This window comes from Pinus tabuliformis, chromosome 2_1 (genome assembly GCF_031772625.1).
Source record: "Pinus tabuliformis cultivar Carrire ecotype Pingquan chromosome 2_1, CPIR1, whole genome shotgun sequence".
NCBI lineage: Eukaryota > Viridiplantae > Streptophyta > Pinopsida > Pinales > Pinaceae > Pinus > Pinus tabuliformis.
In genome coordinates, this window is record NC_142299.1 from 939,796,026 (window position 1) to 939,821,192 (window position 25,167).

Here is a 25,167-nt window from a genome sequence, read left to right on the forward strand (position 1 = left end):
TCTCGGGCATCTATATTACAAACAAATAACAGTTCACGACTCGTGAACTTGAAAAAAGAAAAGAAGGGACCTCTCTGATATTTTTTTAATAAGCGTCATTTCTATTGTAATTCGGCCCCTCTTCCTCTTGAACGTGTCCCATGAAGCATTGGTTAATTCGAGCGTAGAGGAAGCTAAAGCAAATGGAGAAGGGAAGCCAGAAGGTCGAGCGAGTGTTCAGGAAGTCGAAGCTCAAGCGAGCGAGGAGGAAGCCAAAGAGCCAGCAAGCTAGCATAAACGAATGGATAAAGGCATGAGAATGTATAAAAACAAAAAAAAATAGAGAACTGTGGCTGTTGTTGTGTTGAATAACCTGAGTATGAGATAGTGGAAACAGTAGAGGCAAAAGGGGCAGCAGAAGCAGCGGAAGCTGAATAGAGTGCAGCAGTACACCACTGTATACCAAAGTTGGGTTGGAGCCTCAGAATTGAACAGGATTGAAGTCACTGGGGGTAGTTGCTCCTAAGTGCAGAACCACTGCAAAACAAAGTTGGTGCTCTAGAGACTGGAGCCTCACTGAAGTCCAAGTTGGAGCTTGGAAACTATTCACAATAAGATTTATACTTATATTGTATTTATTTCACTATACTGTCTTGAGTTTTTAATAAAAGCATTTATTCCAATTGTTGATTTCTGTGTTCTGTGTATACATATACATATCTATATATGCTTTTGGCAATCACTAGAACAAAAAATAAGAAATACTGATTCACCCCCCCTCTCAGTATTTCCAACAATTGGTATCAGAGCCAACTTCTTCATACTAGCCTAACAGCTCTTTAAGAAGGATCCATAGCCATGATGAGAAATCACGAAGCATCAGGAAGACCTCCTTTGTTCGATGGCACTAACTTTGGTTTCTGGAAGAAAAGAATGACCTACTACTTAATGTCCCTTGGACCTGAAGTCTCGCATTTTTGTCAAAATGAACACCAAACGACTTCCACTATTCCAACAGACCAAGACGACAGGAAAGCCTACATCGCAAATGCAAAGGCCATGAACTCCATCACTAGTGGAATCACTGATTCCAAGTTTACAAAAATCATGCACTGTACCTCTGCCAAAGAAATGTGGGAGAAGCTAGTTGGCTTGTACGGTGGAGAATCAAAAGTCAAAAAGAAAAGCTTCAAACTCACAGAAGACAATTTGAAAGTTTGAGGATGGAAGATGAAGAAGATATTGCAGCATACCTCCTCCGAGTAGTTGAAGTGGTAAATTCCCTGAAAGGATTGGACGAAAAAGTGGAAGAAAGTACCATTGTTCAAAAGGTATTAAGGTCTCTTCCAAACAAATTTGACTCCAAAATAAGCGCTATAGAAGAAGCAAAGAATCTAGTACCCTCAAAATGGATGAAACCCATGGAATTCTCACTGCCTATGAAATGAGGAAAGGTGGCCCAAGTTCCAAAGATGCAGCATTCAAGGCCTCAAATTCAAAGAAAGGGAAAGAAAGGAATGACTGAAGTGACGAGTCAGATGTGGAATACGAATTGGCCCAATTTGTACGAAAGCTAAAGAGAGGATCTAAGATTAAAGGCAAGCATCTTCTTATTTGTTTTAAATGTGGTAAAATAGGAAATTATGCAGCAAAATGTCCTCATAAACATGACAGTGATAATGAATTCTAAAAGAATGGCACACAAAAAGAAAGGGTTCAATAAGAAAAACTTCTTCTCCAAGCAAGATGAGTCTGATGAGGATGATTTTATGGTCATCAAAAAGAAATCAGATGAGGAAAGTGATCAAGATGAAAGCCAAGAAGCATTATTCATGGCACTCACAGATGATGATGACTCAGGGCTGGAAGGAAATGTATATGAATTGTTAATAAGCGCCATTGAAGAAAATAACTACGGAACAAAATCATTTCTCTCAAAGTGGAAAATGAGGAAATAAGAAGGAGAGAAGATCTCTTGGAAGAAAAGCTTAAAGAAAAAGAGGAGAATTGTGAGGAACGCGAGGCTGAAATGGTGTCTCTGAGAAAGGAGTTGGAACAAATTAAAAAGGGCTGTAAAATCTATCAAATACTTGAAACTATTCTGAAAAATCAAAACCTCAACATGACAAGTTTGGAATAGGTTTCAAAGGAGAATCCTCAAGCACTAAGAATAGTGCAAAAAGCTATGTTGATGCACTCTCTTCCAATCCAAAAGATGAAGAAGTATGTTATCAAAAGTGCATCCGAGATCCCAACAATGAAGAGAGAATTACTCCAAAGAATTATGTGGAATCGAATCATCGACACTACAACAAATACAAACCTGTACTCCACCAAGGGCCCATCACAAATCCAAAGGACGAGGGAGGAGTAATTCCTAGGAAGGAAATAGACTCAAACGGGGGTTTCTTCAAAACCATCTTTCTTGGACACTGCTCTCACTGGAAAAACTTCAGTCATCAAGCCAGATAGTGTATGGCTTGCAGAAGTGAAAAAACAATGCTAAAGGACCGAGTAATCAACTCCTATGCCCCCAAAAGGAAGCGAAAAGTCAAAACCTTCAATTCATTTGATCCCTTGACCAAATTTGATCTGATTTGCTCTTTTTGCTACAATAACGGACACTATGAACAAGACTGCCCACTCAAAGGAAGAAAGACGAGTAGCAAGAACTCCAGCATGGACAAATGTGGCTTGGCTATATTTGCTCAAAATAATTTAAACCAATGGTTTGTAGATAGTGGGTGCTCCACACACATGACAGGATACAGAAGGAAGTTTGTCTCACTGAGCAAAAAGGAATGGAATGTGTCCTTTGGAAGTGGAACTGGCAGAATTGCAGGAAAAAGAACAGTTACCCTGATCAATGGAAAACGAAAAGCTCAAGATGCTTTGCTGGTTGACGGACTCAAATACAACCTTCTGAGTGTCAGCCAAATCTGTGATCAAGGACGTAAGGTTGTTTTCAGCACCAAAGACTGTGAAATAAGGAACTCTGCCTCAGGGAAACTTGTGGCAAAAGGGGTGAGAACACCATACAACATTTACATTCTGAACAAGATTCAGGAAAATAAATGCTACTTGATTCAGACAGATGAGAGTTGGTTGTGGCACAAGCGACTTGGACATACAAGCTTCGAAAATATGATCAATATCAACAAGATAAAAGTTGTACAAGACATCCCAAGGTTGTTCAAACCAAATCAAGTAGTGTGTGGTTCATGCCAACATGGAAAGCAGACCAGAACCAGCCACAAGACAAAGGAACACTGTACATCGAATCCCTTAGAGATCATCCATGCTGATGTGTGTGGGCCAACTAGAAATCAAGCACTTCGAGGAGAAAGGTACTTTGTGTTATTTGTTGATGATTATAACAGAATGATGTGGATATATTTCATAAAGTATAAATCTAAAACTTTTGAGTGTTTTAAGAATCTAAAAGCCCTTGTAGAAAATGAAAAAGATTCAAAAATTAAGTGCCTCAAAACAGACAGAGGAGGAGAATTCACATCAAACGAGTTTAGTGAGTTATGTGATATTCATGGAATTAAAAGGGAATTCTCGGCTGCCAGAACACCTCAGCAAAATGGGGTGGTTGAAAGAAGAAATCGAACAGTCCAAGAAATGGCAAGAACAATGTTATTAGCAGCAGACTTACAACCTAAATTATGGAGAGAAGCAGTAGGGACAGCTGTCTATACAGTGAATCGAACTCAATTAAGACCAAATTGTGAAAAATCCCCTTATGAGCTATGGAAAGGGAGACCTGCTTCGGTGGAGTACTTCAAGATCTTTGGAAGCAAGTGCTTCATAAAAAGAAATGATGTATCACCCTGAAAGTTTGATTCTCGGGTTGATGAAGGGATATTACTTGGATACTCTACACGGAGCAAGGCTTACAAGTGCTACAATTATCGACTGAAGAAAATAGTGGAAAGCATTGATGTAAAGGTTGATGAAGATCTTCTAGAAAGGGAAATTGAAGAACATGAAGATGACTCTCTCATTGAAGAATAAGAAGAAGAGGAGGAAAGAGAACCACCTAATACCCCTTCAAAGATTAAGTATATCCAAAGACATCATCCAGAAGAGAAGATCATTGGAGATAAAGATGAAGGTATGCAGACCCGAAGAAGGTTATCAATCACACCCAAGATAAAAGTCATTGCTCTCCTATCTATGACAGAACCAGAAACATTTGCAGAAGCAAGTAAGGATGCTCATTGGGTAAAAGCCATGGAAGAAGAAATGTCCCAAATTGAGAAGAACAAGACTTGGGAGCTGGTACCTCATCCAAAGGACAAAAACATAATAGGAACCAAATGGGTGTTCAAAAATAAAATGAATGAGGAAGGACAAGTTATCAGAAACAAGGCAAGACTTGTCTTCAAAGGCTATTCACAAATTGAAGGAGTTGAATTTGAAGAGACATTTGCACCAGTGGCCCGTATGGAAGCTTTTATCACTTAGAACTAAAAATTGATACATGTAATTTTCTATCCTAGCTCGATGACAAAGGTCTGTGTTAGTTTAATTTCAAATTTTTATTTTTAATTTTCTTCCCGTAGGTTTTGGAGTTTTTAAAAGAGTTTTTAACTCAAGTTGTTCTCAACTCCTATTGGTTCCCCTCTACCCATCATTGTTCTATAGCCAACTCTTGTCTTATGTGAGTCACCGTGCCTTTCCGTGATTTCGCAGCGCTATTCCAATTCACCAGTTTCGCAGCGCAATCATAACTAGGTAGTTTCGCAGCGCTTCATGATTAGCCAGTTTCGCAGCGCATCATCAAAATTTAAACTGACCGCGCTGCGAAATCATGGATTCGTACTTTTCACAGCGAATCTTTCCCGAAATATCAAATCCGTTAGGTGAGTCATAGGCCATGTCCTCTCATGTCAGCTCATGCACCTCTCTTTACCACTCATTGCCACTATCACCACCACTAGATTTGTTGATATGCACAAGTTATTATTCCCAAGAAATTTTACCGTGCATAAACCATAATGATGGCCGTAAGTCCTGCATGAATGACAAATCTGCAAGATTGTATCTTGAAAGGTTTTAAATGGAAGAGTTTAAAATTCAAGCGAATGTTTAATATTCAAGCGAGGCTGATTTCAAAAAAGAAGTTGAATCACAATTCCAACCGGAGCTGGTAGTCTTTGTGTGCGAAGATTTGGAAGAATCCATGGAGAAAAAAGAGCACAGATCCGGTAAACCTCTAAGGACTGAACCTGAAGGCCTGGATATAACGCTGAGAAATGAAGAGGTGAAGAAAGCGTTTAAAAAGGTTGGGTGCTGGAACTTTTGCAAAAACTTACAAGGAGGACATGCACAGGTAACTAAGGAATTTGCACTTAAATTCACGGGTTTGAATTCAAAGGTAGCTATGTTAGAAGTGCAGGTTTCTCCAGAAGTGATATCTGCTGTGAGAGAGATCCCAAGAGGACAAGAGGAATGGTTCAAAAATTTCAAATTTGACATGAATCTTTACAAGGAGTTTTTGAAGGATGATTATGTAAATGAAGATTTAAGTAGGGGAGTGCCCAGGAATTATGTCAAAGAACATTATGCTCTCTTACTCACCTGCATACAAAAATATTTGACTTGTGAAGGAAGGTATAACAAGGTTTATTCTTACCATTTCAAAGTACTCTTGCATTTCACCGGGAAGGTCTCCATAGACTTACCGTTTTATCTTTTCCGTAGTTTGAGTAAGATGTGTGATAAGGTACAGCTGAGGAAAGAGGATTCTGAAACCTCTTTGTTTCATCATGGTTTGATCAAATTACTGGTTTTAGATGCGCTTCAAAAGATAGACAGGGATTGGAATTCATTCATTTTTATGGCTGGTTTCAAAAGCCAGACTGGCCTCACTCCCCAACCTGCCAGGGATTTTACAAGAGCTGAGCTTCAAATAGAAGCAAGAGCTAAAAGAATTACAAAGTCACAAGTAAGATCACAAGTAAGAAAACCAGTGAAGCCACTGAAGCCACTCATCATCCAAGATCAAGCTCAGCAATCAACTAAGGAAAAGGCTCAGGGTAAAAAGAATGTACCTGAAACAAGCACATCTGAAGCAGTTTCAAGGGTAAGAACAAGAAGTCAAATAAATAAGGAAAAAGGTAAAGCTATAGCAGTTGAAGAAAGTCCAATGTCCAAAGCAAGTTTAAATGATTTATTGCAGGCTATTGAAATTGAGCAGTCTCTACCAGTTCAAATCGAATTGATGCAGTCAGAACAGGAAAGCACCAAGAAATCCAAGGCCTCAAAAAGGCTTAGGTTTGATGAGCCAGCTGAAGAGTTCGTTTTTAAACCAAGAAGACCTATGACAAGGAGATTCCAACAGGTACAGGAAGCACTGCCAAGAACAGAGGAAACAGGGGAAGAGATACAAAAAGATACGGGCAAAACAATCATTGCATCTCAAGAAGATAATATAGCAGCCATACAGAGACAATTGGAATCAACTAAGTATGAAATTGCTAAATTGAGGAAAGCCGCTAGAAAACATGCAGCCATACATGCAAAATATTATAAAACCCTATGGGAAGGGAATGTAGCTGTAGAAGCTCAGTTGAATTTAGTGGTAGATGGCCATTCACAGTTTCATACATGGACAGTACCAGCAATCAAAGAAGCCAAGTACATCAGAAGGATCAATATGCAACTGAGAGCTGGGAATAGGGCTATGAGGAAACTGTTGGCATTATGATTCAAGTGTTGTCCTTGATGGCAACTCACTCAGAGGTTGGTACAGGTGCTCAGAGGTTGGTACAGGTGATGGCAACTTAATCAGAGGACAGATCTTAGTACAGCATGCCAAGAAAGTTCATACACGCAGGTTCGTTAAGCCCAAGTCGCGTATACAAGCAGGTTCACTATATACCAAGTCGCGTATATGCAGGTTCTCTATATATCAAGTCGCGTGTACACGTTGGTTGGCTTCAGTAAAAGCGCGTGTATGTGGAAAACTTATCTTTGGTCCACGGCGGTTATTCCTTGGAAGTTGTGCCTATGGTTTTGGACCTTGATGTCTCGACGAACGTGTTAATCCCTAGTTTTGAAGCTGATGGTATTGGGTTACTATGGTTTTGGACCGTGGTATTGTAAAGGGCCTAAGGATATATAAGGAGAAGATCATTAGGCAAGTGGAAGCAAGTATGGTGTGTCTGACGAAGTGAGAAGATCTGGTATCACTGTTTATCTGTTCGGGACGCTTGGCAAGGGTCGGATCTGACAGCGAAGGCATAAGTAATTATTTCTAGATCTGCACGCGGGTTTCCTTTGGAGAAAGCGCGTATACACGCGGTTTTGGTACAGTGAAGTAGCATATGCATAATAAGATTTGATATTTCAGGTTGCTGTTGATTCTGGTGGTTGTTGCAGAGTTTTGGGCTCTGGTTTGGGTTCTGTGTTCTTGATGACAGGGTTTCAGTGATTCAGTATTGGGTTGTTTAATGAATTATGATGCAAGTATAGTTGATGATTGTATTGCAATAATGGTTGTTTTGTACTCTTGGATCCAGTCTGAAAATTGATGAAACGTGGTCCCTGAAGGAAAGAAGGTTGTAGGGTCAGCACCTACGTACTAGTAAATGGATCGGCTAGTACAAGAGCTGAGGGGGTTGTAGCTCCCTTCCAGAAGTAGTTGGAAAACGAGAGAGGGTTGTAGCCCTCTGCAGGTTGTAGCCTGCGTACTGGTAAAGGACTGCACCAGTACATTGTAAAAGAAGTTTCTTATTAAAGAAGAAAGAGAGGAATTGCAGCAGGTGGTTTTCACCCACATTGGGTTTCCACCTTATATCATGGTGTTCATGTGTGTGGCTCTTGTGTGATGTTCTGTTCTGTTATACTGCACCTGTTTACTGTTAATATGCTTAATAATGTTCTGATGCATTGACTGAAGATTAAGCTAACTGAATTATAAGATCTCTAGATATACGCTGGTTGCATTAGACACAGTAGCGTGTACACGCGGGTTCACTTAATTGAAGTAGCGTATATGTTTCTGAGTATGAAATTGGAAAGGTTTTACTGATATGATAATACTGATTCACCCCCCCCCCCCCCCCTCTCAGTATTATTTCCAACAATTGGTATCAGAGCAGGTCCTTCAGAGGAAGCTTGATCGCTTGAAGGAAAAGATCCATCAGAATGGCTAATCCAGAAAGAGAGGCACACATCAGGCCACCAGTCTTTGACGGGAACAATTTTACTCACTGGAAGATAAGAAACACTGCATATCTACAATCACTTGGAGCAGAAATTTGAGGAATCGTAGAAGGAGGATACAAATTCCCATCAGCAACTCCTACAGATCCAGCAGAGAAAAAGCAATATGAGCTCAATGCCAAAGTTGTTACTGTCCTATTGAGTAGTTTGACACAATTAGAATTTATGAAGATCATGCATTTCAAATCAGCTAAGGAAATATGGGACAAAATCGTCACAAGCTACGAAGGAGATGATCAGGTAAAAAGAGCAAAGCTTCAAACTCTCAGAATCCGGTATGAAACTCTTAAGATGCATAGTAATGAAAGCATAGCTAATTATTTCCTGCGTATGGATGAGATTGTGAATTGTATGAGAGATCTAGGTGAAGAATTTGAGGAAGTTGTCTTAGTTGAAAAGGTTTTGAGATCTCTGTCTGCTAAATTTGATTCTAAAGTATCTGCCATAGAAGAAAAGGAGAATGTGCAGAAAATCACCATGTCACAGCTTCACGGGATCTTAACTGCTTTTGAAATGCGACAAGAGGTACCACCAGAAGCCGCATTCGAAGTGTCAGAGGAAGAAGATGAGGTAAACTTTGTCAAGAATCTTGAACGGGGAACTGGACGGTTCAAAGGTAAACTACCTTTCAAATGTTTTCTATGTGGTAGAGTTGGTCACTATGCTGCTAGATGCCCTCATAACAAAGGAAAGATATCTGAAGAAGATGGTAGAAGCTATTATACCCATATTACAAGTCCATTCAATGATAGTGAAGATATTAGAAGTCTCATGGCACATGAAAAGAAGAATGCTTCATCCAATAATAGCAAAGATATTAAAAGTCTCATGGCACATGAAAAGAAGAATGCAGAAACTGAAGAAGTTACCAAATTAAATGAACAATTGGAGACAGTAACCAGGGTAAGGGTGAAATTACAGGATGTATTAAAGGATCAGAGCATAACTATTCAAAGGCTTGAATCAAAGATCCTCTCTCTAAAAGAAGATCTTAAAAAATCAAGAGAACAGAACAAAGAAGCTCTTGAAGATCAAGAACATGAAGTGATCAAACTAAAGCGACAAGTGGAAGAAGGAAGAAAAGCTGAAGAAGACCTAAGGAATCAATATCTGATAAAGGAAGAACAACATCAAGTTGAGGTAAATATCTTGAAAGGTAAACTAGAAGAAAAGGATAAGCTTTTACGATTTCAAGATAGTACTAAAGTCTTGGATGATATTCTTAATAGCCAAAGGTCTCCTGCTATCAAAACTGGTCTTGGTTTTCATGAATATGTTGAAGGTGAATCTAGTTCACAAGGTGAGGCAAGAAACTCTAATGAGAAATCTGAAATGCTCAACAAGGAACAACCAAGGAAAGAAATTCCTCAAGGAAGATCCTTTACTCCTAACTATGGACGTGATAGACGATTATTTCCTCCACTGAATAATGTTGAATGTTATGTATGTCATAATCTTGGACATGTTGTAGCCAGATGTAGAAGTAGAATGGTTCAAGAAAGATCATCGCACCCCAGGTATTTCAGAGGATATTGCTTTGCCTGCAATGCATATGGACACAAAGCAATTGATTGTGATAGAAGGAACATGAAAAATGTAAGGTGTTATACATGCAACAACTATGGGCATAAAGCAAGGGAATGCAGGAGCAGATTTCAAAATTCAAAACAAGAGGACCATACATCATCACAGTTGCAGGAATTGAAGAAGACAGAGATAGAAAGGTGTGGCATAATTCAAAGAGCTGACATAACAGACACAGGGGAATCTGAAAGTGATGAAATTCAGTATTCCATCTTGCATACGCTGATATAATGAAGACAAGTCGCGTATATACGCGAGTTACAGGCTGCAAAGTCGCGTATATGAAGAAAGAACAGCAGAACAGACCCAGGTTCAGTCATGGTTGGCTCAGGCTCAGGGGGAGCAGAACAGACTCAGGAAATGGTTCAGTCATGGTTGGGTCACACTCAGGGGGAGCATATACTTCAAATCATTCATTGTTGGCATTATGGTTAGAAGTTGCTGATGAAACTAAATGATACATCTTGTTGTTTGATCAAAGGAATAGTATTGCAGGCTGATGCTTATAGTACAGATCTGAATGGTTGGTCTTAGAACCTGCATCTGCTCAGGGGGAGCATGGATGGATTGATACAACTTGGCATATACAAAGGGGGAGCCAAATCAGAAACTTCAGCGGGAGTATGGACAACAGTATGGACAGTAAAAGGTATACCAAAGAAGAGAATATCTTGGTCCGCCCTTTGCCCTTGATGTCAAAGGGGGAGAGTGACTTGGTGTGGTGGTTGCCATCAAGTCCAAAGGGGGAGATTGTTGGCATTATGATTCAAGTGTTGTCCTTGATGGCAAGTCACTCAGAGGTTGGTACAGGTGCTCAGAGGTTGGTACAGGTGATGGCAACTTAATCAGAGGACAGATCTTAGTACAGCATGCCAAGAAAGTTCATACACGCAGGTTCGTTAAGCCCAAGTCGCGTATACAAGCAGGTTCACTATATACCAAGTCGCGTATACGCAGGTTCTCTATATATCAAGTCGCGTGTACACGTTGGTTGGCTTCAGTAAAAGCGCGTGTATGTGGAAAACTTATCTTTGGTCCACGGCAGTTATTCCTTGGAAGTTGTGCCTATGGTTTTGGACCTTGATGTCTCGACGAACGTGTTGATCCCTAGTTTTGAAGCTGATGGTATTGGGTTACTATGGTTTTGGACCGTGGTATTGTAAAGGGCCTAAGGCTATATAAGGAGAAGATCATTAGGCAAGTGGAAGCAAGTATGGTGTGTCTGACGAAGTGAGAAGATCTGGTATCACTGTTTATCTGTTTGGGACGCTTGGCAAGGGTCGGATCTGACAGCGAAGGCATAAGTAATTATTTCTAGATCTGCACGCGGGTTGCCTTTGGAGAAAGCGCGTATACACGCGGTTTTGGTACAGTGAAGTAGCGTATGCATAATAAGATTTGATATTTCAGGTTGCTGTTGATTCTGGTGGTTGTTGCAGAGTTCTGGGCTCTGGTTTGGGTTCTGTGTTCTTGATGACAGGGTTTCAGTGATTCAGTATTGGGTTGTTTAATGAATTATGATGCAAGTATAAGTTGATGATTGTATTGCAGTAATGGTTGTTTTGTACTCTTGGATCCAGTCTGAAAATTGATGAAACGTGGTCCCTGAAGGAAAGAAGGTTGTAGGGTCAGCACCTACGTACTAGTAAATGGATCGGCTAGTACAAGAGCTGAGGGGGTTATAGCTCCCTTCCAGAAGTAGTTGGAAAACGAGAGAGGGTTGTAGCCCTCTGCAGGTTGTAGCCTGCGTACTGGTAAAGGACTGCACCAGTACATTGTAAAAGAAGTTTCTTATTAAAGAAGAAAGAGAGGAATTGCAGCAGGTGGTTTTCACCCACATTGGGTTTCCACCTTATATCATGGTGTTCATGTGTGTGGCTCTTGTGTGATGTTCTGTTCTGTTATACTGCACCTGTTTACTGTTAATATGCTTAATAATGTTCTGATGCATTGACTGAAGATTAAGCTAACTGAATTATAAGATCTCTAGATATACGCTGGTTGCATTAGACACAGTAGCGTGTACACGCGGGTTCACTTAATTGAAGTAGCGTATATGTTTCTGAGTATGAAATTGGAAAGGTTTTACTGATCTGATAATACTGATTCACCCCCCCCCCCCCCCCTCTCAGTATTATTTCCAACAGAAACAAATTGAAGATATGAAGGCACAGCTAAGTCAGCTACCTGCTAAATGAGTTTCCATGTCAAGTAAGATTTTGTTTTAAAATTTTGACAAATTCGCTTGATTTAATCTTCCTGAGGAAATATAAATCCCTGTTCGACATGTGGAAAGTTTAAGGGAGTTTTTGGCAATCAAATACTCGGTTAATAAAGGTCTCGGGTCAAAAAGCAAGCTGTTTTAAATAATTCAGCAGTTTCGTAGCGCGCTACGAAACTGCTGTAGGTGATGATTTTTGCGCAATTCAAGCAGTTTGAATCATGAGCGGGAATTTTGAAAGGAAAACGTCTAAAGGGTATGCAAGACATCATCTGGAGCTGTCAACAGTCAATCAGGTCAAGACATGTGGGTGCCTAAGAAGGTTGAAGAGTCAAATCCAATTTTAAATTTTTGGTGTAAAGCCCCTTTATCACCGTTCAAGATATATCAAACGGATTGCCTGCAAGAAACTCTGGCTTGCACACATGTTCATGGACAAAGCTTACCACGCATCAAGAACGTGGCAGTTTTCCACATTTTGGGTAATTAAAGGCTAAAAGACATGCTTTTGTGCATTCAAATATAATGGGGAGAACTGAAGCCGAGAAGCAAGGGTAGTCTCCTAATATTTCTGAGCAGTTAAAAAGATTTAGCATTCAGGGTCAACATGGAGCATTAAACATCCAGCTCAGCCAAACTGAAAGAGGACCAGGTGTCAAAGAACGAGGAGAAGCCATCATGCATGTAATATGGAGTTAGAGTCATAGTGGATCTAGAACTCTAAAAAGAACTCTAGTCAGCACTTTGTTGTATTTATTAGTTAGTTGAATGGTTGATAGGTGTCATTAGAAGTAGTTTTCGAATTCCCCTCATGCTGGAGGAGGAATCTCGATTAGTTAGAATAAAAACTCTATATATAGCTGAAACAACAATGTAATCAAGGTTGGAAATTTTATGAACAAAGCTTGTATTTGGCTTATGTAAAGACTCACTTTCAGTAATATAATTTTGGTTTTACTTCTCAGGATTCATGAAGGATTTTTCATATTCAGAATGTGTGATGTTGTCTTCTTCTTAGTTTTGTTTACAGTGGTATGGATGTATAATCACTCAGAATTCACTGAATGTGCTCTGATTTCCTGTATGCATCTATAAACTGTGTGGTTCCTTATGAGTATATATTCTGAATATTCAAATGCTGAATGCCCTGACTTCCATGTAAGGTCAAGATCTTTGTTGTATTGAAGTGTTGTTGACTCCATAGGCCCAATGGATAGTTGTTTAGTATGTTTCCAGCATTCATATTTGTTACAGTTGTTTCACAAGAGTTAGCCATCTTATCTTAATCAAAATCATTAACCCATCTAGAGAGAGCCCTCTCAGGTTGAGGAGGCTAAGCCTCAGCCTAAAGTAGGTTTGAAATAGTTACTTGAAGTCTTCCTGGTCTGCAGCCTTCCAGGGCTTGATTTTGAGATAACAGAAGCTACCAAGATGTTCTTGGCATTTGCTTGCTCAAAAGGATTCAAAATCTATCAAATGGACGTGAAAGCAGCATTTCTAAATGGGGAATTCAAGGAGGAAGTCTACATGGAGCAACCAGAAGGTTTTGATCTAACAGCAGGAAAGGACTTAGTTTGTAAATTGAAAAAGGCTTTATATGGGTTGAAACAAGCTCTTAGAGCTTGGTATGCAAGACTGGATAGCTATATACAACAACAAGGCTTCAAAAAGGGAGTGGCTGGAAGCGATCTATACGTAAAGACAGATCAAGGTAAGTTACTAGTTGCTCTTGTTTATGTCGATGATCTGATTTTTGCTAGTAATAATAATGAAATTAGCCATGAATTTTCTCAAAGCAAGGCAAAAGAGTTTGAGATGTCAATGATAGGAGAGCTGTCCCACTTCCTTGGACTTCAAGTATCTCAAACCAGAGTAGGATTGTATATATCTCAAGCCAAATATCTAAAAGACATGCTCAAAAAATATGGAATGGAGGACTGTGCACCCGTGAGCACACCTATGACCACAAACAGCAAATTGAGCAAAGATGATGACTCCCCTCTAGTAGATGCAACTCATTACAGGTCAATGATTGGAGCCCTTCTATACTTAACAGCGACACGACCATACATAATGCAAGCAGTAGGAATGGTGGGAAGATTTCAATCTGCTCCCAAACAATCCCATTTATTAGCTGTAAAAAGAATTCTCAGATATCTGAAGGGAACTTTTGATTTAGGTCTTTGGTAGCCAAAGGACTCAACATTGACTGTAACTGCATACACCGATGTTGATTGGGTTGGAAGTATAGATGATCAGAAAAGTACTAGTGGAAATGCATTCTTCCTAGGAGAATGTTTGGTATCTTGGCTCAGCAAAAAACAGTCATCCATATCATTATCCACAGCTGAAGCCGAGTATATTGTTGCAACAGACTGTTGTACTCAGATACTATGGATGAAGGAAGCTCTAAAAGATGTTGACATATGTACAGATCAACCAATTAACGTTTATTGTGACAACAAAAGTGCTATCAGTCTCAGCAAAAATCCAATGATGCACTCAAGAACCAAACACATACCGATCAAGTATCATTTCCTCCGTGAGCAAGTAGCTGAACAAAATATCGTCCTAGAATATATCAGTACTAAGGAGAAGATAGATGATATTTTCACAAAACCTCTTCCTTCAGAAGCATTCGAACATCTGCGTCAAAAGATGGGGGTTATTTCTTTATCATCACTCAAGTTCATTCATAAAGACGCAGTAGGACAGGGTGAGCAGTTTGACAGGGGGAGTTCGTATGCATTCCTTTGCCATTGATGTCAAAGGGGGAGAGAGCAGAAGAATATTGCCATCAATAACAAAGGGGGAGATTGTTGGACACAGATTGTCATTGATGTCAATATGGCAATATTCAAGAGGAGGAGACAGAGCCACCAGAGGAGAAGATGGAGCCAAGAGGAGAAAACGGAGCCAAGAGGAGCAGACCAAGCCAGAGGAGCCACAATGGATACAAGAGGAGCACACAGAGTCATCGGAGGAGCAATGGATGCATTTAATAGCAAACAATGCCAAGACAAAGCCATAGAGAGCCATATAGTCCACAAAAGAGTTATATGCATACAAATATACTATCAGAGGCCAAAAACCATATAAATATGCATCTAATGCAAACAGAGGCAAAAATACTTGTATTTATATGTACTTACACCATCAGCGGCAAAAATCACGTATATATGCCGTTACACTATTGCAGGCAGAAACCAGACTTGAAAATATATGCACGGGAGATTTGGGATCCTATCGGGTCCGGCACATCGCATCAGAACTTCGGAAGTGGGCATTACAGTGTGTCAAGTGGCCCCTTTGCGATTGTCGATAGCGATTATCGCATCGGGAAATCGGAGCGGAGGTAAGGCCCTGACCATATGCGACTTTGTGATCACCGATAGAGATTATCGCATTGAGAAATTGGAGCGGAGGTAAGGCCCTGACCATATGCGACTTGCGATCACCGATGGCGATATCGAATCAGACCTCGGCCAAGGGAAAACCCCAATTGTGATGAATGGTTGTGGACCTGACGACAATATCAACTGCAGTTTATATAATATCACGTCCAGCAGGGGAATCGACCATCGGCAATCGACTGTGTTATGTGCGAACCTCTGGAAGCGGTGATTACGATAAAAGAATGACATGGCATGTGGGACCTCTATATGGCTATAGCCTCGTTCATATGGTTTCTGTGAAGTAATAAAGTTGTGAACAAAAAAAGTCAGATATATATATATATATATATATATATATATATATATATATATGTTGAAATGCCTCATTTCTGGAATTGATCTCAGGCATCTATATTACAAACAAATAACAGTTCACGACTCGTGAACTTGAAAAAAAAAGGGACCTCTCTGATATTTTTCAATAAGCATCATTTCTATTGTAATTCGGGCCCTCTTCCTCTTGAACGTGTGCTATGAAGCATTTGTTAATTCAAGCGCAGAGGAAGCTAAAGCGAATGGAGAAGGGCAGCCAGAAGGTCGAGCGAGTGTTGAGGAAGCCGAAGCTCAAGCGAGCAAGGAGGAAGCCAAAGAGCTAGCGAGCTAGCATAAACGAATGGACAAAGGCATGAGAATGTATAAAAACAAAAAAAAATAGAGAATTGTGGCTGTTGTTGTGTTGAATAACCTGAGTATGAGATAGTGGAAGCAGCAGAGGCAAAAGGGGCAGCAGAAGCAGTGGAAGTTGAATAGAGTGCAGCAGTACACTAGTGTATACCAAAGTTGGGTTGGAGCCCAAGAGGTTGGAGCCTCAGAATTGAACAAGACTGAAGTCACTGGGGGTAGGTGCTCCTAAGTGTAGAACCACTGCAAAACAGAGTTGGTGCTCTCGAGGTTGGAGCCTCACTGAAGTCCAAGTTGGAGCTTGGCAACTATTCACAATCAGATTTATACTTATATTGTATTTATTTCATTGCACTGTCTTGAGTTTTTAATAAAAGCATTTATTCCAATTGTTGATTTCTGTGTTTTTTGTATACATAGACATATCTATATATGCTTTTGGCAATCACTAGAACAAAAAATAAGAAATAATGATTCACCCCCTCTCAGTATTTCTAACAGTTAGACGATAGTAAATAATATATCGAGTCCGGAAGAATCATTGCAAATCGTAATCAACAAGACTAGGGTGGTACTCTATGTGACTACTTCCCTTTGTGAACTACGATTGCAATATCACAAATCGCAACTTCACTCTGCAATTACGATATATTGCATCACAACCTGGCTTGCTCCGAGGCCGATTCTTTAACTCTTCCCTCCTTGTGATCTGCGACTGTGATTTATCGCATCGCGACCTTGACTTACTTGCGGCTGATTTCCTTAAGATGCAGCCTCTTTCTTCTGCAATATATGATATGCGGGGCCAATGGCGGCCTACCACTTGGCACTTCCGCATACGGTGAGAGTCCTGCCTCGTCATCTTCTCCTGCCACCTATCCAGGTCAAACATGAACTTTGCCTTGCTCTAACTTCCTCATATGAGCTCGGATTCGAGTGCCATTCACATTGTTGGAATCATGATGACAAACACTTCGATATGATGGTAATTTTATCTAGATTATGCCAGTTTGGGTTTTGAGCCTTTTTGCCATGCCAGTGGTACTTTTTAAAGATCCACCTATATCAATCATCCCCACTAAGAGTTTCTGAACTACCAAAATCCTTTTCAATGAATTAATAAGTGAGTAAATTTCTCCCTCACTTTTTCTTTCTCCATCCATCAAGCTTTTCTCAGATGCATTCCTTTGAAGCCAACATGAATGTACTCCACATATCCCCATCGTGAAGTTCTAGTTTTCCTATCGAGTATGATATCTTCGGGAAACTTGTCTAGATACTCTGGTGAAAAATCGTCCAGTATAGGAGTTTGTGAAACCTCTTCGGTATCCATAATAAATGGAGTTTCATAAGGCTTTAGGTTTTCAACATTCACTACTGAGTACATTTGCATATCAGCAGGAAAGTCAAGGAAAAAATCATTATCTCCAATCTTTGCCAATATGGTGAAGGGACCATATCGAATGCGTCCCAATTTCTTCCCTTATCCCTTCATTCTATCATTGCTGATGTGGAGCCATACCTTGTCCCCAACTTGAAATTGATGGTCAACTCAGTGCTTATCACGTTGAGTTTTATACCAAACCTGACTCTTCTCCAATTTCTCCTATACTACCTGATGAATCACCTGTATCCACTGAATAAACTTTCGTGCTTTGTTGTTGGCATTATGATGCATGTGTTCTCATTGATGGAAACTAACATGTAAAAAAACAAGTATATGGTAATTGGATGAATCTTCTAGTCAAATCAGAAGTGAAAGAATGATGGAATAGAATAATGAGTTAAAGGTTTATGGATCAAAATCAAAAGCTTGATACGGGAAATTATTTGTATTATGAATTAGGTGTTGTCCTTAATAGCAACCTAAGTGATGAGTTGTCCTTAATGACAACCTATTTGATGAATGGACTACTTGATCAAGGTATAAACATGATGTGACACAATGCATGGTAGTTGTGTTTACAGATGCGACAAAATGCAGGGTAGTTCAGAGGAATCAGTTCAGAAATGATAAAGTGATGGCAACTCACATTGTAACAGGTCAATTCAGAGGTAACAGAGTAATAGCATAGAAGAACATCATGATGGGAAAAAGGATTACATATCATAATCAGGAAATTTAGGAAAGAGAATGTTTTAAGTTGTATATGTTGTTTAACCTAGTCCAAGTGACATATACACGCAGGTTCACAGAATAAAAGGCGCGTATGTGTATGCACGCAGTTTGACAGAAGGAAAAGTGCATATAGTGATCCGAATTGGATCCATGAAAACTAGCAAAGTGCTATGACTGTATCAAATTAGGACAGACTTAAAAAATTTATGAAAAAAGAGCTATTAAGAAGACCTCTAGACAGTGGCAGTTTGTAGCCAGCAAGGAACAACGAGGACATCGGCCAAAGGGTACTGACCGAGGCCCATGGAGATCGCTGGGAAAAACCCCTCGAGAAGGAAAAGCCGTGAAATGCTCGGTCGCATGGGAAGCCGGGAAACCATAGGGAAAGTGCTAAAGCAAAAAACGGGCCCCGTGCTCCAAAACCAGCAGAATATCGGAGGCATATTGGGCGGTAAGCCTATTTGGTAGAAAAAGAGAGATTCCATACATTGCACGACGCGTGTCCAGCGATGAGAGAGAAAACCGCCTCTCATCACGAGCTAACAGTCGAGCAAGTCAACCGTGCGATAAGAGCAAACACCGTAGGATCTGGGGGCTCTAGATCTGATGGCGGAGATTGCACCCGATGGGAAACTAGATTTGACGGGGGAATTAAGCTGCGACATATAAAAGTCTGAAGTCTGATTTCATTGTTGAGTTAGCGAATGAATCATTACACAGTGTAACCGAAATACCAAACTGTTGAAGAAGAGCTGGCACAGTTCGTGAGAGGAAAAGTGGCCACTTCCTTGTGAGATGTTGGCGATGATGCAGAGGCAGGGAACTCCAAACGAATAGCAGCAGGTGATCTGAAGGGGCAGAGGAGGAAGTGCATAGTCAAGAACATATTGGCTTTAAGCCATGAACAGACAGAGAAAAAAACAAGGAAGAATCAGAGAAGGGAATAGTGAAAACAAAAATGAGAGAGACAGTAAAGCAAGAGGCAGAAAAGAAATAGAAAGCTGAGCTAACCTGTAGCGTAAGGCAGCATCAAGCAGACAGAAGGCTTGAGAGGTTCGAGCGATCCCCGTGAGTATATCTATCGGGAATTGAGCACCACATTGGACTCATCCCATTAAAAACTAGAGAGGTCGAGACTTGGTAGGGAAAGAGACTGTGCACTCTAGTGGCTTGGGGAATCCAAGAACCACCCTACCAAGTATTATCTGTTTCAAGAGACCCAAGTTGAGCTCCTCATTGTAAATCTTTGCTCTAAAGACACAATAAAATAAGGCCACCACTGAAAGCTGGACTGGAGACGTAGCCTTGGAGAATAAGGTGAACTCCTTATTAATGTGTTGTGTTCTTGTATTTTCTTGCTGTGTTTCCCTTACTGTTTTCCATTTTCTGGTGTCTGTGTATCTTGCAATCTGATCGATCCGTTGCCTAAAATAATGCACACACACCCAAACACATGAGTTTGTAATACCTTCATTCATTAATTAATTAGCTGAGATCACTCACAAGTGATTTTTAAATCAGGTGGTATCATAGCCCTAGACTGTTAAGGTTAAACAAGCTTGTGTTGGATTTAGCTGTTGAATGCTAACTAGATGAAAGCTCAAATTAGGAGAAGGAGAGTTGGTTGAAACTAATCCTGAAATTGGGAGAGTTTATCCTTGGAAGATAATGTCAGAGGAAGGTTCTATTGGGCCAGACCCTCAATTCATAGATAGTTTCCTAGCCATAAAGTTCATGGTAGAGGAAATGTATAGGTACTTTAGAAAACATAAGGATGAAGATTCATCAGGCTCTAAACAAGACAAAGGAGAAGATGCGTCTCATTTCCATGACCACTCAAAAGGCAAAGGGAAAGAAGAAATCTTTCTGACACCTCCTAATAGCCTTGAACACAAAAAGAGAGCATCTTTGATCAAACTAGATGTTAAATTAGATTTACCTATATATGATGGAGAGTTGAATGCAAAAAAGCTGGACAATTGGATTAGAAAAATTGATGTTTATTGCAGTGTAGAATATCGATTCAGACAAGAGCAATATTCATCTAGCAAGCCTACTCCTTGGAGGCACTGCCTTGAATTGGTGGGAAGGTAGGATCCAAGCTGACATGAAAGGACATGGTAAGACTCTCTCTGTCTGGAGTGAATTTGTTTCTGCAATAAAAAAGTAGTTATATCCATTGGCCTACATGCAGCAAGCCATGATGAGTTGGAAAAATCTTCGACATGAGAGCAATCTTTAGATATAAATTCTAGAAGAATGGGAGGGACAGTCCAGTCATGGGTTGGGTGGATGAGATGGCCCCTTTGGTCCACATGCTTTTACGAGGACGACTTGTGGTAATCGCAGACATAGAGGCAAGCCAGCTTCCTTCTACCCTAACCTTCAGGGATGGGTTGATGAGCGGGCCCCATGCACCCACAAGATCTGCGAGAGAGCTTGTGGAGTCATGAGGCCTTGGCAAGCCTGCTTCCATCAACCCTAACCATGATGGACACCGTTAGAAATGGGGCTGAGAGTCATGTTTGTCCCCTCCAAGCCCACACGTTCGTTTACCACCATGTGGTAAACCTCCCATTGAGGCAAGGCAGTCCCCTGGCTCCCTAACATCACTCGTTCAGATAAGGTCGTGGAGGAGTGTGTAATGGGAAGTTTTCCTTTTTATATACCCACCCTACACTCGATTTGGTAGGCTAAACAATGGAGATTAAATTTTAATCTTGTTTACACTGGTAGGAGCTTTAAAAAAGATAACCCAACAAGGTTGGGTTGGTTGGTTGGGAGTTTTGCCAAACTTTGTAAGGGTTAATATCCCATGAAGGCCGAAGGCTCAGGTGTTAGGCCGAAGGCTTAGTTATTGCAGGGCTGAAGCTAAAAGCTTAAACTAAAAAATCAAAGAAGCATAGGGTGGGGTCGAAGGGGCCCCATGAAGGCAGGGTCGAAGGGGCTGAGGGTTCAGGAACACAAGCAGAGGTTCTGGTGGCTGAAGGGCAGAGATTAAATTTTAATCTTGTTGACACTAGTTGGAGGTTGAAAAAAGATAACCCAACAACGTTTGGTGGGGTTGGTGGATGTTTGGTTGGAAGGTGGGGTGATGGGGCCCCATCAAGGAGGGGTCTCCCATCAAGGCTCAAGGCTCAAGGTTCAAGGTTCAAGGTTCAAGGTTCAAGGTTCAAGGTTCAAGGAGGGGCCCCATCAAGGATGATTTTCCCATCAAGGTGGGCCAAAGGCTCAAGGCTCTAGGTGGGGCCCCACTTGTTTGGGAGATGGATATATGTATGAGTCATTGGTGATAGGAAGGTCATACTCACATAGTTTCATTATAGAGTCATGTTATTATTTCGAAAGATATTTCTGTGGACTCTGCATGTGCTCAGGGGGAGAATGGACAATAAACATGGTATAAACATGATGTGACACAATGCATGACAGTTAGTTTAAAAAATGTGACAAAATGGAGGGAAGTTTAGAGGAATCAGTTCATAAACGATAAAGTGATGGAAACTCACATTGTAACAAGTCAATTCACAGGTAACAGAGTAATGGCACAAAAGAATAGGATGATGGGACAAAGGATTACAAATCAAAATAAATAAATTGAGGAATGAGAATGTTTTAAGTTGGATACGTTGTTTAACCTACTCCAAGTCATGTATATATGCGGGTTCACAGAATAAAAGGCGCGTATACGTATGCACACAATTTTACAGAAGGAAAAGCACATATAGTATTGAAAATTAAGGTTAAATAATACGATGGGTTCTTACCATGGTATTGGACCATAGTAATGAGTGCGAAAAAGTATATTGATCCTGTAAACGAATACCATCAGCATAACTATGGTTTTGACCCAAGGTATTGAAAAAAACTAAAACTATATAAAGAGGTAAATATCAAAGTGTTAGAGTGTGCAAGTGATGAAAATATAATGAAGAGTTAGATCAAAAGAAAATATGCATGTTATGGGTTTTTGATGCTTTTCTTGATCTGAACTAGGTATGCGCCAGAGTGTTTGATGATGGATGAGATCTAATAGATCAGAAATAATTATGCACTAATGATGGGTAAGGATCATGAGACCTGAAATGACATATCATTGTATGATATGATAATGGATAGGCTAGATCTGATTTCTAATGCATGTTTTATCCTTTAAATGCTATGATTTGGGTATATCTAAAGTATTGAAAAGCTGCGAAGTTATAAGTCCGCCTTGGTGAAGGTGCGTATACACATGGAATCTAGAATTCCAAATAGCATATGTAGAGGAAGGGTTAGTTGTTCAGAAAGGACTAATCTCTCTGATCAGTGTTGTTGTTTTACTATTGTTTGTCAATGATGTATTCATTAGATCTGAAGTAAAACGGATTGTATAAGGAGATCGAGTCTGGTTGATTGATTAAGAAGGGTGATGTCTCCTGCTATCTATTTAGAAATATATAATATGATAGTAGATCTTCAGAATGTCTCTGATTAGTATAGTGTTTGGTTCAGAAGTTTTATGATTCAATATCTTTAGAGGTATACATAGGTTGGGTTACAAAAGTAGCATATACACACAGGTTGTCCTCATTGAAGTAGCGTATACATTCTTACATGATTTTTGAGGTTGCAATTGGTTTTGGTTGTTGACGTAGTGTTCTGAGTTCATTTCTTTGTACTGGTTATAGTGATCTCACTGTTCTAGTTGATTGGTTTAATTTTGATTAAGTGTCGATTGATTGGGTTTTGAGTGAATGGTTGATTTAGTTGTATTAGAAATTGATGATTGGGTGATTCATTTGTGTTAGATGTTTTAGTGATTGTTTTATTCAGTTGTGTCATAAGTTTCAATGATCAGATGATTCAGAAATGATTGGGTTTCAATTATCTCAGAGATTGATGATTGGGTTTCAATGATTGATTGATTCAGATGTACCAATGATGGATGAATATGTTATAGGTATGAGCTACAGTTTGATTTTTGATATTGATCTTAAGTGTTGATAATGGGTCCAGTAGGAAAATTTGACGAAACATGGCCTACAAGTTATGATGTATTGAAGCAACTGGGTCGAGTCTGAAAATTTGATGAAATGTGGTGCCTGGAGAAAGAGTGAAGGTGGTAGCCTTCTTTAGGCCGACGCCTACATACTGGTAATCATATCATCCAGTACAAGAGTTAGGGGGTTGGATCTCTCTTATAGTAGAATTTAGAGAACGAGTGAAGGTTATATCCTTCTATAGGCCTGCGCCTATGTACTGGTAAACATATTAGCCAGTACAAGAGCTAGGTTTTTGTAGCTCCCTTCTTATAGAACTTCAAGAAGGAGAGAAGGTTGTAACCTTTTACAGGTGGGTGCACGCGTACTGGTATGATTCTGTGCTAATAAATCATTGTAAGAAACTTTTTGTTTATATTGAAAAGAAGGCAGATATGACATCAGCGGGTGGTATTCTCCTGCATTAGGTTTCCACCTTAATCCTGGTTTTCATGTGTGATGGTTTATTTTGTTATTAAATCCCATGGTTACTATTTACCTAATGTTTAATAAAATAATGATGCAATGGATGAAGACAAACATATGATGGATTAACTTAATCATAAGTTCATTGGATATACCCTAATTATCTTAAGAACAATCGTGTACACACGCAGGTTCCATTCAATAAAGTCACGTATAGAAATCTAAATATGAAATGTAAAAAGTTATTTATTTTTAAATATTGATTCACCTGCCCCTCTCATTATTTTTCCCAACATTTGTCCCTATCATCTCGTACATTTCCATTCTCATCTTTCCCAAAGACCATGTCTAAGGGATCCCTTTCTAGATAACTAAAACATGTCTCAAACGGTGAGCTCTGTGTGGATGAATGTGATGCTCAATTGTACACATGCTGCACATAAGGAAGTTGTTCATCCCACAACTTGGGATGTTTTCTACAATACCCTCATAACAAGTGTACCATGGTGTGGTTGAAAACCTTTGTTTGCCCATCAGTTTGTGGATGAAATGTCGTACTCCTTTTCAGCTTAGTGTCCATCATTCTCCACAAGCTGGTCGAGAACTCTCCAAGAAAGGAAGATTATGCATATGACATAATAGATATGGGCAACCCAAAATGGACCCAAACATGCTAAAAGAAAAGATAAGCAGTCTGCTTAGTAGTGACCCACTTTTTACAATGCATTAAAATACACATTTTACTAAAATGATCCACGACAACATACAAATAGTCATCAAATTTCCTAGACATAGGAAAACCACCAACAAAATCCATGGACACACTTTCCCATGGTTGACTCAAAATAGGGAGTGGTGTGTAGAGAGCCCAAGTTTTCTATTAGAGTTGTTTGAAACAGAACACAAAACACAATCCTTTACGAAACGAGTCACCATGTTTTTCATATGAGGCCAAAAGAAAAATCTCTGTAAATGACATCAATTTTTTTCGACCCCATAATGACTAGACACAAGAGAGGTATGAGCCTTTCGGATTACATGTACTCTTTCATCAATGAGCGTGCACAATTTTCCAAGGTTGTACAATAGTTTTTCCCACAAATAATAATTTCCCACCTACGATCCATGAGTCCATTTTGCATAGATCTTTTTAAAATCATCATCGTTAGCATATTGTTTAGCATAACTTTCTAACGATAAAGAATCATTTTGAAAAACTACAGATGTGGAAATAGGAGGGCGAGAAAGCATATCTTCTACTTTGTTGTTGGCACCCTTCTTGTAGTTTATTACCAGATGAAACTGTTGGAGGAATCCCATCCTTCTGAAATAAAAAGCTTGTTGAAGCTTCGTCTGTGACTGAAAATAATACAATGGCTGGTGATCCCTATGGATGATGGTCTCCTTGTTGCTCAGTTAGTGTTTCCACTTCTTTACACTTTGAACCAAACAGTACATCTCCCTGTCGTACATGGGATAATTCACAACTGCCTGGGCAAAAGT